The 19,206-nt window shown below is 38.0% G+C and overlaps 1 protein-coding gene across 3 annotated transcripts in view; it reads left to right on the top strand.

Moving 5' to 3' along the window:
• Palm2akap2 (PALM2 and AKAP2 fusion) overlaps nucleotides 1-19,206 on the top strand; it is a 456,764-nt gene that overhangs the window by 23,649 nt on the left and 413,909 nt on the right. The gene's annotated exons all lie outside the window — the stretch shown is intronic.

The raw sequence follows: 19,206 nt of genomic DNA, 5'->3' as shown, positions 1-19,206 counted from the left end.
CAGTTTTGTACCTGCTCAATTTGAGGCTCAGATTGTTAAGATTTGAGGTGCTGTCATTTCATTATAATCATTGAGACATTTCAAAGAGATGGAAATGACTGGGAGGAACTTGGACATGGGATCAGAGTTTAAGACAGAATTGATATGGATTTGTAAAGCATATAGTAGCTGAAGCCATGGATGTAGAAAAGATAAAAGGGCCCCTGAATAAATCACCACGGAGAACCAACATGTGAAGCACAGGCAAAGGGAAAGAAATAAGCGAAGTTGGGGTGACATAAAAAGAGATATGGAAAGAATTCAAGGACAGAATGATGGCATTATGGAGAATCGCTTCTCTTAATTTTGACACTTGAGAGACATTTCTCCCTTGTGTTTTCTCTACATTTCTACAATAAATACACAAGCAGATTTTGTAGGAATTTCCTTTCAATGACCCTCATTGAAAAAAAAATGGTAAAATAACTGTAGGATCATCTTTTGTAGATGGAAGGCTTAGCAGGGATCATTTAATAGGTGGTAAATACTTAAAAGATTTTGGCCATTTTCATTGGTCTGAAGTATTTCTCAAACATCTGTCCAGTGTCCACTCTTAATTTTCATTCCTCAATAAGCCCCTAAATTAAGATGGTTTCCATTTCATTTCAGAATGGATTAAATGGATTAAATGTTGCCTTTTTCATTGTTCACCATAGTTTACACTCAAGGTAGGATAAACAAAGCACTTGGTAGTAGGAGCAGAGGCAAAGGTTGGGTTTCATTTATAATCATTAAGATTTTCAAATAGATTGCCATTTCTCAGGACACATACTTATCTAGGAGAGGTGATCGATGGGCTCTTCCCAGTGTCCAACAGAGACAAGGTACAGACAGAGGAAATTAAAGCTCTGGAAAGAGGAAATCACTGTTAGCCAACTGTTATAGTGGCTTTTTTTCCCAATGAGAGGTAAGTCAAAATTTAATTATATCGTTGATGGCTTGGGTTTGATAAGTGTAATGGATGGTAAGTCATAGATGGCTTGAAATCGATTTTTTTTTTGTTCAGTGAGTAATAACATGTTTGCTTTGAAATATGTTATCTATATAAGATTCAATGGGTAAAGCTGTCCACCCGTCTCTGAGGAGAGAACTCTTGAGAATTGCAATATGGCAGCATCAAAAATATATGAAAAATATAAAATATATCTTAAAAAGGAGAAATCTATGCCAGGAACCCCTCCAGATGCCATGTCTCTGGTTACTGGAGACAAGCTCTCTGTTTGTCTGGACCTTTATTGGCTCTCCACTTGCTGCTGCTTCCCACAAATATTCCACACCACATATTGCCAAGCTGTGGCTGCAAAGGGCTTCGTATGGAGAGTGCTAACTTAAATGGAATTGCTCTCACTTTGGAGCTGGGCCAGAGTAGAGGAAAGACAGTCTTAAAGACAATTGTTTCAGAAGTGAGAAGAGCAAAGCAAGAGATAAAGTGGGACGAGATGGGGAGGGAGAGTGTGGAGCCAGAAGCCTCGAGAAGAGCCCCATGTGTCTCCTTCACCAGCCAGATGGCCACAGTCTCTTCTGTGCCGCAGACACAGGCCTTGTCCTTCACCAGGAGTGAGAGCCTCCCAGGGGAAGAGAGATTCTTGTATTTATGTTATTTTATATTTCATTGATATTTATTCTGGGAACTATCCAGTTTTCATCGATGACTCACATTTGCTTTATGATCCACCAAGATGCTCAGGTGCTTCTGGCTGCACCTGGGTTGTCAACTTCCTCTCACCTGGGATTTATGTGGTTTGGTTTGGAACAAATGGTGCAGATGCTATTTAAATGCTGTTCTCCGGTAGTGAAACCCAGGTATACTCAGACAGCCGCAGACTCAGGTGCACATGGGTCCATTTTTTCTCACTGGTGGTCATGGTGGGATAGGCATGGGCGCATAGACAGGCAGTGTCTCACCTGCTCCCAACATGTGCTGTTCCACATCAGGTGAATGGTCCACATTTAGCTTAAGCCTCATAGCTCAACCCTGTCTTTGAACGTTACCTTAGAGAAGATTTCAACTGTGTGCTAAGAATAACCACTATCAGGACAGAGATCAAAAGCCTCGCTTTCTTCATGCCACATATCACTTTGCCAGTTAGGTGAAGGCTTATGGACTCCTTAAAAAAAAACCCTACAAATATATAGGATTATAACTTTTAAAAATCATATTGATATGTAGTTATTACCATTTTCTAAAAAATAATCTGTGATGTTGTAAGGCAGGTGGTTTTTATTCATGCACTAAATACAAAGCCTAACGGAGGATCAAATAACCAGAAGTTGTGATGTGGGTAACAGTTAGTTCAACCTATCTGCAACAAGTGTAATAGAATACAAAAGAGGCTTTGACTTCATGGGTAAAAAAGCCACTGGTGCCGCTAATTCCACTGTGGTTTATTATCTACATTCATTATTGAAAAAAGCAAAATTTCAGTTAGAGATTAGTGAAAATACGTAGCTTTTTTTTCTCTCCAAGTTCAAGGATCCCCTGAATTCTATCCAGGGTTAAGAATTCTAGATTTAAACAATAAAGAAAATGGGAGAGAAGATAAGAACAGAAGAAAACAGTGGGAGACCAACCTTACACGTGACTGAGTCACACTCCCCGGCTGGGTGCTGAGGCGCTCAGTCGCAGAAGTGTGGCAGAGTTTTCCCCACCCTTTTGGGTCCGAGAGTGGGGTCTCGTGCATGAGTGTGTCTTGCTACAGCCTCATGGGTGAAGCTACGCTCACCTATTCCTTTCTATTATAACCCCTTGCCCTGTTTAGGGTAGAATTTTCCATGGAAGTGCCTTGTGTGTGTCCCCTCCTCTTACTGTGCCCTTGGGTGTGGCCTACCCAGGTGTCAGTCAACCTGCTGACAGTGGACATCATGAAGATAGACTCAGCCCCCTGAAACCTGACCCCTTACCTCATTTGAATAGCTTCTCCTCAATAAAAGGGGTCAGCGTGTGCTCTCGCTCTCTCTCTTTCTGCAGACCCTTAAGGTCAGAGAAGCCGTCACAGCGTCCCCAAAGAAAAAGGTATTTGTGTCTCTTGTGTGGTTATTTCATGCAGCCCAGTTAGCCCAGTTTAACTGGAGTGACCCCTGAGCCTTTTAGTTGTGAGAACAGAAACCCGGCAATTACCTTATATTTCAATGTACAGTTATCAGAACTTTTAATTGTATTTCAAACCAATGCAATAATGTGTCCCAGCTTAGTGATTGGCACAGCTTTTTTTTGCATACAGTCATCTCTCAATAAATATCTGTTGATGGGACTAAGAAAAATATTGCTTTGCTACTGCAATTTACCCACAGACATGTCTTGGTCTTCCACTGAACTCTGAGCTCTTCAAGGGCACGTTAATAGTATTGTGGCACAGGAACTTAGTAAATGTTTGTTAAATAAAAAACTTCGTGTCATTCATATTAAGAATTATACATGTAATTTATATCCAAATGGTATGTTGTGATTGTTTGTATAATTATAATAGAATGCTTGGATTGTCAGAACATCTTCAAAATGTCACCTTTGTAATATCTGTCAGCTAGGAAAGAGAGCTCTCACTAATTTCTGGCAGAATTCTGTTTCATAGCCCCCATTTATTATATGTCAGAGCTATACTGACATTTAACACAATAAGCTTGCAGGTGTGCGTCATCCCTTTTCAACAGTGCAATTCAAATGCCCTTGAGGGTTCACGCAATGATCCATGGCAGGCATTGCGCTAAGCGCAGTGGCACAATATGGTAGAAATGAGAGACAATTCTCGCCTGCAGATGGCATACAGTCCAGTAGGGTGGAATGACATGTCTAAGCCCAGGTATGAGACAAGGCATACAGGGCAGACTGAGGGATCCGAATGACAAAAGACACTGAGGCAATATAGGGTATTTTTTTTTTTTCTGGAAATGGAAGACTTTTCAAATTGCTGAATAAAGATAGGTTGAGGTTTGAATTGTAGACCTAAGTGTTTTAGACTTATGTAAATAGTTCTTAAATAGAAGGTACCTCTGCTACCTTCAAACTATCTCCCAATTCCATGTCTCACTCCGAGTCTTGTTATCTCAGACGATAAAGGTTTTGTAGGAACTTCTCAGAATTTTGATGTTCTCAGGTTAAGTTTAATCAATACCTATGTCACCATCCCCGATGGAAGGATTGCTCAAAGAATTTAGGCAACTTCAGATGTCTGCATGTAAATGCTTTCTTTCCATTACCAACCCAACAATGCTATTCTGAAGCTCTGCTTTGCTGTCAGACACTCAGTGGTGAAGCAATATAGTAGGTGTTCGTAGTAATTTTCACAAATCAAAAATTTAAGACAACATCACAATTTAATCTGGCTTTGTTCTCTTGGATTAAGTGAAGCAATTAAGAAGCTGTCATCTGTGCCATGCACTCTCGCTGGAGTACCCCGAGAAGCTCCCTGATCCATACTGGACACTGGCAGCTTAATGTAGATCAAAACATCATTTGTAAACTCTAATGACCAGAGTGTTAGCCATAAGAATGGTATAAAGGGAACCATTCCAGAGGATATTTTGTGTGTTAATGTTTCTGGATTACTTTGCTTTGCCCACACTAGGAAAAATGTCTTGTATACAGGTCACTAGATAGTCAGTCATATCTTCTCCTGAAAATACATTTCTCATAGAATCATTTGCCTGTACATCTTTGACCTTTGAATGCATAGAGTCATGGAATATTTGATTAGGAAGGGGCTTAAAAGTTCTCCAATGCAATTGCTTTATTTTTACAAATGAAGATTCTGAGGCCCAGGGAAAGAAAAGACTTGCCTAACATCAAATGATCTGTTACCAGTAGATCTGGGATAGAACCCAGGCCAATGCATTTGCCCTCACATGTGGGCAGATTTTATAAGGCACTTGATTTTTTTTGTTTATTTTTGGAGTACCTTTCACTGTGTGATACCATTAATTCTCTGTCATGTTGCTAGGCCTTCTGACCAAGTACCATTTTGTAGTTTGAACTAAGTGGGGAAGTGATCTCATTGATAAAGAAGGCTCCTTTCCTTTCCTCTGATTTCTTGCCTTTGTTTCTGAATTTATTTCCTGGGTGGATTGAATAGATGGCTTTCCAAAAAGATATAGTCACGTCCTAACCCCCAGAACCAGTGAATGTCACTGTATTTGGTAAAAGGGCCTTCACAGGTATAATTAAGGATCTCAAGGTGCAGTTATTCTTGATTTAGGGTGGATCTAAATCCAATGCCAGTGTCCTCATAAGAGAAAGGCAGAGAGAGTTTTGAAACACAGCGAGCCATAAGAGAAAGCAGAGATTGAAGTTCTGCAGCAACAAAGCGAGAACACAAAGGATTGCTCACCGCCACCAGAAGTTGGGAGAGAAGCCTGGAACAGATTCTCCCTCAGAAACTCCAAAAGGAATCCACCTGGCAGATACCTTGATTTCAGACTTCTGGCCTTCAGAACCGTGAGAGTCAAGTTCTAGTGTTTTGAGCCACCTAGTTTATAGTTATTTGTTATGGCAGTTTTAGGAAGCCAATACACTTCCCAAGCCCTTTTCCTTGGGCTTCTCTGAGGTCAAGAGTGTGAGTCCTGAGGGGAACCGGCTCGTGTTTACACTCTCGCTCCCACAATGGCTGGGTGCAAGACCCTGGGTTGGTTGGATTACTGCTCTGTGACTCAGGTTTTTCTACTGTAAAATGGGGATAGTATCAGTTATAGTGGCTCAATGAAATGCAGTGATCTCACTTACCCACAGGGATACATTCCAAGACCCACAGCAGATCTCTGGAACGGCAGATAGTGCTGAACCCTGTTGTATACTGTGTTTTCCTCTCTGCAAACATAAGTACGATGAAGTTTCTGAAATAGCACAGTATGAGATTAACAATAATAAAATAGAAAACTTATAACAATACACTGTGAAAAAAATCACATGACTACATGCCTTCTTTCTCTCATAATATATTACTTCCTTATTGCACTATAGTAAATTTTCAGACTGCAGTTGACCATGAATAACTGAAACTGTGGAAAGCAAATCCACAATAAGGAAGGACTAGTGAATATACACAAAGTTCTTATCCTAGGGCCTGGAATGCACTCAATGCTTCAGAATGTGAACTGATATTGTAATGTGCCCAACCTCCTCTGCTGGCTCCTTGGCTTGTGCAAAGGGGACGCCTAAGCATTTCCTAGGCAGATGAGCTGTGGATGTGTTGCTGCGTGTTTGTGTGTCAAGCTCTACGTGGGGAGGAAGATTTCTCTGACATGTGGGCCCTTCCCTCTTACCTGCTGGGGGCTTCTCATAGCCCCAACATGTCTTCAGAACTGATGGGCCTCCTCAAGAGCATCTCTCCTTGCCATACCTAGGGCAGTGGTTCTCAGCTCTGGGGGCATGCTGGAACTATCTGCAGGGGTTTCAATGTGCCAATGCACAGGCCCCACTTCAGAACCCCCGAATTATATCCATATCTGTTGTTTATAGGACAGATTTAGTGTCTACAGTGAGGAGGACTTGTTTACATTTTAGGCACCACCTCTTTGGAGTTTCTAATCTGAGACAGGAAGTAGGAAAGACAAGTGAGTTGTCACCCAGAGTGGAGGTTTGCCAACTGTGGTGAGTAATCAACATATAAAACATTTCTCATCTCTCAGAGCCAATGTTTTAGTAAAATACAATAAAAAGTGAATTGCACATCCTATAAGATACTTGGCCAGTTCTCATCATTGAATGACTCAAAATGAAATTTGTTTATTTCTCAAACATGAAATTTTAAAGATATACTCAATAAAACCTGTAATTTTTTTATTATTAAAGAGATGTAAATCATTGTCAAATTGCTAAAATCAGATTTAAATGTATACTTACCATACGATCTAGCAATCCCATTTCTGGTATTTACCTAAAGGAATAGAAATATAAGCATAGACAGAATTGCCCATGAATGCTCATGGCAGCTTCTTTTGTATCAGCCGTAAACTTGGAGGAATCCAAATGTCCGTCAGCAGATGAGTGGCTAAGCAAACTATGGCATATCTATACAACAAAATAGCCTTTATCAATAAAGACATAAATTACTGACCCACACAAAATGTGGATGAATCTTAATGCTATTGTACTAAGTAGATAAGCTAGACTCCAAAGACTATAGTCTGTATGATCCATTTATGTGGGTTTAGGAACAGCAAAAATTTAGTGATGAAGAGCAAATTGGTGATTACCTGAGTCCAAGAATTGGTCACAGGGAATGGACTGCAAAGATGCAGAAAAAACTTTTTGCATGGATAGAAATGTTCCATATTTTAACAATAAGGAAAACCCTGTGACTATATATATTTGTCAAACTCACTGAATTGTACACTTAAATGGATGAATTTTATTGTACCTAAATTGTATCTTAATGAAGCCAATTTTACATTTCCTATAAAGCTTTCTAAACATGTATTCTTGATTTTTGCACATATCTTGTTTCTGTTGAGCAATAAATAGTTTGGCACCACTTGTTGGACCAAACTTTGTGAAGCATTGTCCTGGGAGGTAGGGCCCCTAAAGGCTGACATGCACAGTCTTGCTGTCTCGAGGCCCAGTGTCTTAGGAGCTTATTATCAGAAACTTGAGAATGAGGGGCAAGATAGTTGCCTGATCCTTTAAGATGGTCCTGCAAAGAGTTCAAAAGAGCTGCTTGGGTGGATCCTTGGAAACACCACATTGGGTATTGCTTGAGTTAGGAGGAGGTCTTTGGACCCTCATTTTAAGAAGGTGATTAAATTTTGACCTCCCTGAAAAGGGGCAGCAAGATCAAGCCTGCAGCAGAGACTAGACGATACTTTATGGAAAGTAGATTCTAGTAAATATTTATGGGTTGAATAAAAGGCTAATAAATGCCTTCTTCTGAAGGGCACACAATGGCCCAATTCATCAGGTTGCCAAGAAATTAGGCACTGCAGAGAAGATAATAAAAGGTTGAAACTCAAAGGAGAGGCAAATTCCATTAGAGCCTTTGGGATTCCAAATAATTCGTAATGATTGGTGATGTGAGTTTGAGGCTGCAGTTGCTATTGTCATCTCTGCAACAGCCCATGTTTTTCCACACCTGTCCGCTATCAGTCAGTTGCGGGATTCATGAATGTCCCCTCCTCAAGGCGGAGTAAGTGCTGCAGAATCACGTTCCCACGAGAAGGCTACTGGTGATATGAAAAAAGTTCTTTCTGCATCTTTGCAGTCCATCTCCTGTGACCAATTCTTGGACTCAGGTAATCAGCAAAAATAAATGAACTCAGTCAGTGGTTGGTGCTGGGTCCCTTGGTCCTTCTAATCTTCAAATTTTCACCAGTAAAATGGACAAAAATAATACCCTCCTATGTGCATGTATGAATATGATATAACCAATCCCACTATTATGTATAATTATAATTCAATAATAAAACAAATTTAAATAAATGAAAACAAAACCCTCCTGAAAGTCTTGTTGAGGTTACAACATGAAATCAATGTGCTGTGTGTCCTCTGGAGGGCACAGAAATAGCGTTCCTGTTACTCACCTGAGTTATGAAAAATAAGACAGTGAATCAGTAAATGCAAGACAAAATTATCTCCTTTGTGGTCAGTGAAGGCTAAGCTGGAGTCCACAGCTAGGGTGAGACTCACGTGAGCTGCTATGCCCCAGCATGGAGAGACCTTACCTTCCAGCCTTGGGTCACTCTGGGCCCTGCTGTGGAGCAGAACCGGTCCCTGGCAGAGCTGTAGCTCTTTCTTCTTGATAGTCTGAGCAGAAAAGGCGTGTTACACAGGTTCAATTCACCACTTACCTGAGAGACTCCCAAGGGGAAGAGTGAGAGACAGGTGGACCAAGGACAGCCAGAGTGTCCTGGAAATGGTACCTCTTCCACATGCAAAGGAGAGCTTACCCACCAGGCCTACCCTAAGCCTGTACTCCCTTGTGGCCTGGCCACCCCTTGCTGCAGGGGTATCCTGGGTCAGCAGGAACCTCCTGCTCCCACCCTCCCAAGGTTTTTCCCCTCACCAGCTTCTGCTCACTGGCTCCCCATCCTGGCCCATTATATGCCCACAGTAATATTTTTAGTTTACTTTACAATCTAGAAACATGAACTTTGAAATTCTGGAGTCGTTGGTTGCCGCAGTCTGCCTGGGCACAAATCAGAGCCACTGAAGCAGGAACAAACTTTATTTTTGAACTCCACCAGCAACTCCTCCCACACAAGCCACGCAGCTGGTCCAGGAACCAGCCACCGGAAATATCTCCTCCGGAAATCCCTCCTCCTGCACTTCCCCAACCAATGGGAACTCTCGGGGAATCCCCAGGAATCCCCAGGAGAACTCCAAAGTACCTGGAGAACTCAAAAGTAGCAACTGAGGCGGATAGTAATGCCTAGCCTGTCAACCAATACTGTTGGCAAAATGCCAGGGGCCATACCAACTCGGCTGTGGCTCTCAGCAGTTGGTAAAAGATCTTGAAATCAGTTGCAGGTAAATATACCTTGATAATTACAAAGTTTAGAAGAGTACATCTTTTCTGGATGTTGGCTAAAAAATAGAGGCTGGGAATTTTCTCTCCCTTTCTCTTCTTTCTCCAAAGACCCATCTGATTTCCACTCCAACTTTTTATCTATCAATCTCAAAGAATCCAGTTGGTTTTAAAATGCTTCATAATTTTGAAATGGTTTATTTTCCTTTAGTTGTTATAGCTCAATAATCCATAATCAGGAAGACCACCTAAAATTCATGATTTGTAATAGATATGCAATTATAATTGAGCTCACATCTACATGTAGAGTTCTCTCTTCTCTGAACGGAATTCAAAGATAAAAACCAACATAGGATGTGTGGACACCTGGGATGGAATGTTCCAGATAATTAAATATATATTTGTTCAATAAGTACAGCTTACAAGTGTGTAAATTGCAAAAATTCTCATCATGCATGTTGTACACACATGGGAACTGGTTATACAGTTGTGATCACACCCTATACCATCCCGAGATGCAGCAAGATCTTAGGGTTTTCTATTATTTATTCTACAACAGCAATTCTGCCCCACCTGACAATTCTCTCACTTCAGTGTGGGCACCCTGGCCACTTCTCAGCATGAAGAATGAATGTATATGTTTCAACACAAAGACTGTAAAAATGGCTTTTAAGAGACTTCAGGAGGGGCCTGGAAAATTTTGAAAGAAGCAGAGAGGGTAGAAACTGAAAAGGGAATGGGAGAATTGGCATAAAATCCGAGAAAGTTAAAACATGACCATAGTATACAATATACAAATGTTCTCCAGAGTATTTCGATCTCTAGATGTATGTGTGTTCGTACTCTGAATATTACACACACACACACAAACAAACACACACGGTGATTCATATGTTCTGCAGCTAACTATAATCTGTTAGCACAGAGGCAGAGTTAGAGAGAGAATGAGATTGGATCAGTATCTGATTGCATAGTGGAGGATAAAAATTCCTCCCCATCTTCTTTTGAATTCCACTGTGAATATTTTAGTTATGTATATTAACAACATTGCTTTATGGATCTTGGAAGGTGGAAGGAACCTTACTTAGAAATATTCGAGTCTTATTTTCCATCAAATTTTGGAATTATCTCACTAGCATTCCAAATTCTGGTCTTCCTACTTCTACTTAAGAAAATCCAGGAATGGGAGCTCTTAGTCATAAGGACACAGGTGCTGTATGTAGACAGGCTACCGTTGGAAAGCGCTTTTACATCCAAGTTGACATTCCGCCCCCCCACACACACACACACACAGTGTCCATTCTCGGCTCTTCATTCAGACTTTTGTAAATAAGGAATTTGGAGGAATAAATTTAGTTCCTCCTCCTCTCTCCTTCTTACAACACTCGGAAGTTAGACGAAATCCTCATATTGCAATGACCACCCCAACTTACATTCCAGTCTTGGCAGTTCTAGGGGAAAATTAACATCTTTTTTTTTTTTTAAATTTTTTATTGTTGGCTGTTCAAAACATTACATAGTTCTTGATATATCATATTTCACACTTTGATTCAAGTGGGTTATGAGCTCCCATTTTTACCCCATATACAGATTGCAGAATCACATCAGTTACACATCCATTGATTTACATATTGCCATACTAGTGTCTGTTGTATTCTGCTGCCTTTCCTATCCTCTACTATCCCCCCTCCCCTCCCAAAGACATACATAGGCTGAAGGTGAAAGGTTGGGAAAAATCATATCACTCATATGGACTTCGGAAACAAGCAGGAGTGTCCATACTCATATCAAATAAAATAGATTTCAAGCCAAAGTTAATCAAAAGGGATAAAGAGGGACACTACATACTGCTTAAGGGAACCATACACCAACAAGACATAACAATCATAAATATTTATGCCCCAAACAATGGTGCAGCTATGTTCGTCAAACAAACTCTTCTCAAGTTCAAGAGTCTAATAGACCACCATACCATAATCATGGGAGACTTCAACACACCTCTCTCGCCACTGGACAGATCTTCCAAACAAAAGTTGAATAAGGAAACTATAGAACTCAATAACACTATTAATAACCTAGACCTAATTGACATATATAGAGTATACCACCCAACATCAAGCAGTTACACTTTTTTCTCAGCAGCACATGGATCCTTCTCAAAAATAGATCATATATTATGTCACAGGGCAACTCTTAGACAATATAAAGGAGTAGAGATAATACCATGCATCTTATCTGATCATAATGGAATGAAACTGAAAATCAACGATAAAAGAAGGAAGGAAAAAGCATACATCACTTGGAGAATGAACAATAGGTTACTGAATGATCAATGGGTTATAGAAGACATCAAGGAGGAAATTAAAAAATTCTTAGAGATAAATGAAAACACAGACACAACATATCGGAATCTATGGGACACATTGAAAGCAGTTCTAAGAGGAAAATTCATTGCTTGGAGTTCATTCCTTAAAAAAAGAAAAAACCAACAAATAAATGATCTCATACTTCATCTCAAAATCCTAGAAAAAGAAAAGCAAAACAACAGCAAAAGAAGTAGAAGGCAAGAAAATTAACATCTTAACAATACTGAGTCTTCAAATTCACAGATTATCCATCTCTCCTTTACCCCTCAGTATTATTTAGTTTGTCTCAACAATAATTTTTAAAGCTTTCCGGTGTTCAGGTTTTGCACAATTTTGTTAAATTAATCTCTATGCATTTCATAGGTTTTAGATATAATTCACATTTCATAATACTTACTCCCATTAAAATGTGTCAGTATATTCACAAAGTTGTGCAAAATTACCATTCCATAGTTTTTTTTACATTTTTTTTGTAATTATAGAAGGACAAGAATGTCTTTATTTTATTTCTTTATTTTTTTATGCAGTACTGAGTATCGAACCTGTGCCTCACACATGCCAGGCAAGCGCTCTACCACTGAGCTAAAGCCCCAGCCCCATTCCATAGTTTTTAAGTGCTTTTTAAAATTTTATTCCCTACTATTTATATATAGTACATATAGTTGCTACTACATAGGTATTCAATTGATTTTTGCATTTCTACTTTGTGTCTTTTTCTTGGTAAACATTATTAGTGTTAATAAGAAATTTAAATATTATTAGTGCTAATAAGGATTTTCTACATAAATTATCATGTCATCTTTGAAAACAGCAGTTTTAATTCTTCTTTTTCTATCCTTACCTTTTACTTCCTTTTCTTAAACTGCCAGTAAACTGTTGAATATTGGTAGTGAGAGTAGATGTCCTTACCTTGTTCCTGATACTAGGAGGAGCCACTCAGTTTTTTCCAGTAGGTATCATGTGGTTTTCAGGTTTTCAAAAAAACACTGTTGGTCTGGTTTATGGTTTTTCTTTCATTGATTTCTGATTTCATTTTTATTATTCCTTCCTTCTGCTTACTCTAGTTTTAATTTGATTTTTTTCTGTCCCCATAAGATGGAAGCTTAGATCATTGATTTAAACTTATCTTCCCTAATATTGATATTTTGTGCTATAAATTTCCTCTAATCATTGATTTTGATGTATTGCACTTTCATTTTCATACACTTTTAAGCATTTTGCAACTTACTTTTATTATTTTTGACCCATGCATTATTTACAAACGTGTTGTTTAATTTCCAAATATTGGGGGACTTTTCCAGATATTCTTCTAATGTCAATTTCTAGTTTAATTCTATTATGGTCAAATGTCTGTCTTTAAGTTGATTCAGACATGTTTTATGGACTAGAATGTAGCTTTATATATGTGTGAAAAAACGTATTCTGCCAATACTGAGTAGTGTGTTCCATAAAAATTATTTAAGTCAAGGTGGTTGATAATGTTGTTGTGGTATTCTATATCCTTAATGATTTTATTTAGTTACTTCTATCAATTATTGAGAAGGGAGCATTTGAATAACCAGTTACAATTGTGGATTTGTCTGTTTCTCTTATTATTTCAGTTTTAGGTTTATGTACTTTGGAGCTCTGTATTTTGGTGCATATACAATTAGTATTGCTATGCTCTTTTGTTGAATTCATTCCTTAATCTTTGTGAAATATCCCCCTTTCCTCCATGGTAATAAATTCCTTGCTTTAAAGTCTCCTTCATTTGATTTTAATGTAACCACTTTAGCTTTCTTTAGGTTAGTGTTTTTAGGTTATAATATTTCCATTATTCAACTTTTAATTTATATCTGTCTTTATACTATAGTAGGGATTTGGGGCAAGCAAAATAAAAATTTTATTTTAATCCAGTGAAACAGTCTCTGCCTTTTATTGGGATATTTAGATTGTTAGTCATTGATGTAATTATTGATTTGGTTTGGTGTAAATATATCATTTTTGTTTTCTATTTGAACCATAAGTTTTTCTTTATTTTTCTCTTTTCCTGCTTTCTTTTGCATTAACAGATATTTTTATTATTCTATTTTATCTTCTGTATTGATTTGTTAGCTATATGTTTTACTTTTTTTCATGTGATTGTTCTAGTGGTTTCAATATACATTTTTAACTTATTACATTCTACTTCAAATATTATACCTCTTTAAAAATAATGCAACTCCTCAGATAATTAATTATACTACCAGTTTCTCCTAATATTTAAGCTATTATTGTCATTCATCTTATTTTATATACGATACAAACCCCTTATTATATTATTATTATTATTCTCCAAGGAGTTGATTAAAGAGATTATTAAAATGAGAAAAAAAATCTTTTATATTTATTCACATCTTTACAATTTCTGTCATTTTTCACCCCTTGTGTAGATCCAAATTTCCACACAATGTGTTTTGTTTCTACCCAAAGAACTTCCTTTAGCAATTCTTTTTTTTTTTTTTGATGGGGAGTGGGATTGGAGATTGAACTCAGGAGCCACTGAACCACATCCCCAGCCCTATTTTGTATTTTATTTCAGTACAGGGTCTCACGAAGTTGCTTAGCACCTCACTTTTGCTGAGGCTGGCTTTGAACTCAAGATCCTCCCACCTCACCTTCCCAAGCTGCTGGGATTACAGGTGTGAGGCACCATACCCTGCTTCTGTTAGCAATTCTTGTCATTCAGGTCTGCTGCCAATGAATTTTCTTAGCTTTTATTTTCTGAAAAATATTTATTTTAACTTCATTTTTCAAAGAGTTTTCAATATTTAAGAATTCTAAAATGGCTATTTTTTTCCTTTGGGTACTTTTTTTTTTCTTTCTTTTTGGTACCGGGGATTGAACTCAGGGGCACTCAGCCACTGAGCCACATTCTCAGCCCTATTTTGGTATTTTATTTAGAGACAGGGTCTCACTGAGTTGTTTAGTGCCTCACCATTGCTGAGGCTGGTTTTGAACTCGTGATCTTCCTTGTCTCAGCCTCCTGAGCCGCTGGGCCTTCGGGTATTCTAAAGATTGAATGTCACTATCTTCTTGCATAGTTTCTGATGACATGTCAGTCATCTCTGTGATCCTCTATATATGTGTCTTTCTAAATGGTTTAATGGTTTCTCTTTAGGATCTGGTTTCAACAATTTGGTCCTGATTGCCTTGGCCTGGTTTTATTTTTATGCTACTTGGGGTTGATTGAGCCTTTTGAATCTATAAGCTTTCAGGGTTTTGTTGTTGTTGTTGTTATTTTGGTCTTTGTACCAGAGATTGAACCCAGGGGTGCTTAACCATCGAATACATCTCCAGCCTTTTATAATTTTTTGTTTTGAGACAGGGTCTCATTTAGTACCTGGATAAATTGCTGAGGCTGGTTTTAAACTTGTGATCCTCTTGCCTCAGCTGCTGGGATTATAGGCTTATAGTTTTGATTGAATGAATAAATGGGATCATGTAATTTTCCTTAAAACAGCAAGGTAATTTGTATGTTAGAAATTATATACAGGCTACCCTAAGTACATGTATGAAGACACAAACGGTGTGACTCTACTTTGTGTATAACCAGAGACATGAAAAATTGTGCTGTGTATGTGTAATATGAATTGAATTGCATTCTGCTGTCATAAATAACAAATTAGACTATAAAGCTTAGATGAATATTTTAAAACTTTTTCTCTTGAATTAGAATTAAAAAATGTGAACACTTCTGTCATGCACATATTTACCTGAAAATAATTTACCAAGAAAATATATTTTATGTATCATATACAGTTGCCTCCTAAATTACTTCCAGATGATCTTTATGTCATACACAATTACTTTTTAAATGTAAGAGTCAAGAAAATCACAATCCACTTTGTTTACAGAAACTTATTTATAGAATTAGAAGGAAAAATGTAGATATAAACCAGCTATACAATATAATGTTAAAATTATAACAGCAACATGTAAAATAAAATATTCAGTAATAAACTTAACCAAATTGTTTGACATACATGTGAAAAATTTTCAAAATACTATTAAGAGATACAACACTTAAACTAAATAAATGCCTATTCTTAGGAAAAAAATCTCAATATCAGAAATATATTTACACTAAATTAATCAATACATTTAAAATAATAACAAAAGAAATACTAAATATTTTTCAAGTGTCTAAAGAAAAATAAATCTGCCAGAGTGAGTAGGAAAATTCTGAAAAAGAATACCAATAATGACTAGCTCTTCACAAATTAAAATTTATGACTGTTGCGATTAAAACTGTATCGTACCGAGGCAAACTTGGCCAATGAAGAGATCACTGGAAAACGGAGAGTCTAGAAATATATCCCAACACTTACAGAAAACTTGCTTTTTTCATTTTAGTGAACATATAAGAATTAATTAATGCATGGTATTAGAACAAGTGGCGTGTGCCATCTGGAAAAAAAATATTCCAAAAAGTTGGATGCCTACTTTTTATCCTTATACCACAAGAAGTTCCAGCTGGATCAAACATTTCAGTGTAAAAAATGAAACCTTAAACATCAAGAAAAAAATTACTGAAGATATTTCTATAATCCTGGAGGCTGGGAAGCATAAAGCAAAATGTAATGCCATCAAAAAAGAATAACAGCAACAAAAATAATAACACACTCAGTTATCAAAATGTTTTAAATTTTCTTATAAAATTCTACAAGGAAAATCAAAGGTTTCTTTGGAAAAACATCTTTTTTTTTTTCCGTCAAATGAAAAAATATTGGTAATGTAAAGTAGGTTTCTGAGCTGGGCTGGGTAGGCATTTGCCTGGAATCCCACTCTGGAGGCTGAGGCAGGAGAATCGTAAACTGCCTGGGCAGTTTAATGAGACCCTCTCTCAAAACAAAACAAAACAACAAAACAAAACAAAAACCACATGAATCAAAGAAAAAGCCAAGAGCCAAATTTTCAAAATGGGAAAAGGGCATAAACAAGCAGTTCTTTTAAAAGGAAATAAAAATCCCTTTGGAACATATTAAAAGACTTTCAAAACATCTCATAGTAAGAGAAACATGAATTAAAGTGGCAGCAAGATGCCATTTTCTACTAGATTGGTAGAGATTAAAAAGTTTGGTAAATTATGTTTCAGCAGGGTGAGAGAAGGCAGAAATTCCCATATGTTTGCATAGAAGTATAAATTGGAGAGCAATTTGGCAATATCTACCCGATTTTTTAGTGCTTATAGCTTTTGCCCCCTTACTCTATCTACCTCTAGGCATTGATCCCTTCAGTGGCACAGGCACATGTGTCCCAAGGCATATTTCTACAGGGACATCAGCATTGTTTATACTTGCACAATGGAATGGACTTAATGACCAATGGAGTGCTCCACCCATCCCTTCCCTGGCCCACTACATGCTCTCCAGCCCCCTTGAGTGCTGGCTGCTAATGACTGACAGTTCACTCTTCTCCAGAGAATCATCCTCAGTTAAGTACCCTTTTTACCTGGAAAGGGCTGGGTGTTTACCCCAAGGTGGCCCAAAGCCAGGGCTTGTAGTAATTGTGGTTCAAAAGCCTGTCCTGTGCATGCTGCCAAGCTCCCCATGGGACCCAGAGAAGGTCAGACTTAACTAAAACCACGTATTGGCTTAGCTTCTCCCCAGCCCATCTTTACTTTCTGGCTTCTGTATAGGACTCTCTTGAAAGCACTTCTCAATAAATCACTTGCCTAAGAATCTCTCTGGCTCTGCTTCTAGAAGATTCAATGTAACACATACATCAGTAAGACGGGTTAAATAAATTATAGTATTATAGTATTCCGTGTAGTGGAGTAATACCTAGAAGAGGGGCCATAGTTCTCTCTTTCCTGGTATAGCATGCTTCTCCAAAATAGAGTGGAAAAAGCAATAGCAGTTTAATGTGTGAAAACAAAAGGCAATTTACAGTATGGTTGAATAAGCATAGAATGTCTCTAAAAGTGTAGCCAAGAAGTAGCAGCGTTTGCTCATGCAGCAAGGAGCCCAAAGCGGGTGTGTAGGATGAGCTGGAATTAGACAGCATGCTTTGCACTGTATTCTTATCTCTGCCTCTTAAATAGTCCATCATGTAAACAAGTTACCCATTAAATAATACTTCAATAGTATCAAAGCAAAAATCATTAGTGCTAATCAAATAACTGAGGGTTCAGAGAAAGTTACTTATCAGAAGTCTTCTGACCCCAGGAATTGGTCAGTATTTTTACAAATTAACATATCAGTACTCTAAATGGAAACGTGTGTTTGGAGTCCCTGGAGTGTGCAAAAATTATCTAATTATCTGTATCTTAAGGATTCTCTTTGCAATTTTGTTAATTTGCTTGGTAAACACTCTCCTTACAGTTAATGCCATGGCAACTTCCAACTGGCCCTCTCCAAATTATCACAAATTGCCACTTGTTTTCATTCAAATGAATGTGCTTTTTCTGAACCCAAATTTAATTACTGTTCATTTTATTGAATTAATTATAGTAGATTTCCTGCTGCCTTCATACCTGTGGTCACATAGATATTACTCTGTTATTAGTTACTGCTGACCTTTGGTTACAAATTATACACACATCTGCTGTGAAGTGTATGTTATATTAAGGATCAAGCATCCTGGACTTAGGTTATATACACAAAGTGATGTCAATGCACAGCCCCGAATCCTGAGTCTACACACTGTCTCTGCCTCATAAAACAGAGGTCATGACTGACTATATAGAAAGCCTTTTAGCAGCTGAAATGTTGTCAAAAAGATTTCAGATTTCTCTCCCTGTCTATTCCTTGAAACCAGAGTTTTTACACCCCCAATGACCTTCTCCTTCACCTGCATGGGTGTTATTTTTCTGAGGCAGGCAGATGTTCTTGTAAAATGCCTCACCTTACCACCTCCCTTCCCCATCTCTCGCCCCATCTTGTTTTGTATCCATCTGGACATGGCACAGGAAATGCAAGACAGGAAGCTGGTGTGACTGTGTCACTTGTTGGTTCATTTGTTTTCTCATTCAGTGACATTTAATGGATCCTTATGCTGAGCCTTGCACTGTGCTAAAGTCTGGGAAAACAGGAGCAAATGTGGTCTTCAGCTTTGAGGATGTGGGAGTTACTTTGAAAGTCAGACAATAGGCAAATGTCTTTTCCCCCCCACCTATTAAGCAGTGAAGTTTATTTCTTTCCTGATTTTTATTTTTTATTTGTTCTAATTAGTTATAATGACAGTAGGATGCATTTGGACACCATTGTACACAAATGGTGCATAACTTTTCATTCCTCTGGCTGTATTGGTGCTGAGTCCCCCAGTAGTGTAATCCTACATGTATATAGGGTAACAATGTCTGTCTCCTTCTACCGTCCTTCCCACCCCCC

Source organism: Marmota marmota, unplaced genomic scaffold (genome assembly GCF_001458135.2).
Source record: "Marmota marmota marmota unplaced genomic scaffold, marMar, whole genome shotgun sequence".
Taxonomy (NCBI): domain Eukaryota; kingdom Metazoa; phylum Chordata; class Mammalia; order Rodentia; family Sciuridae; genus Marmota; species Marmota marmota.
The sequence above is the reverse complement of the archived record's forward strand: the minus strand, read 5'-3'. Positions and strand labels throughout refer to the sequence as shown.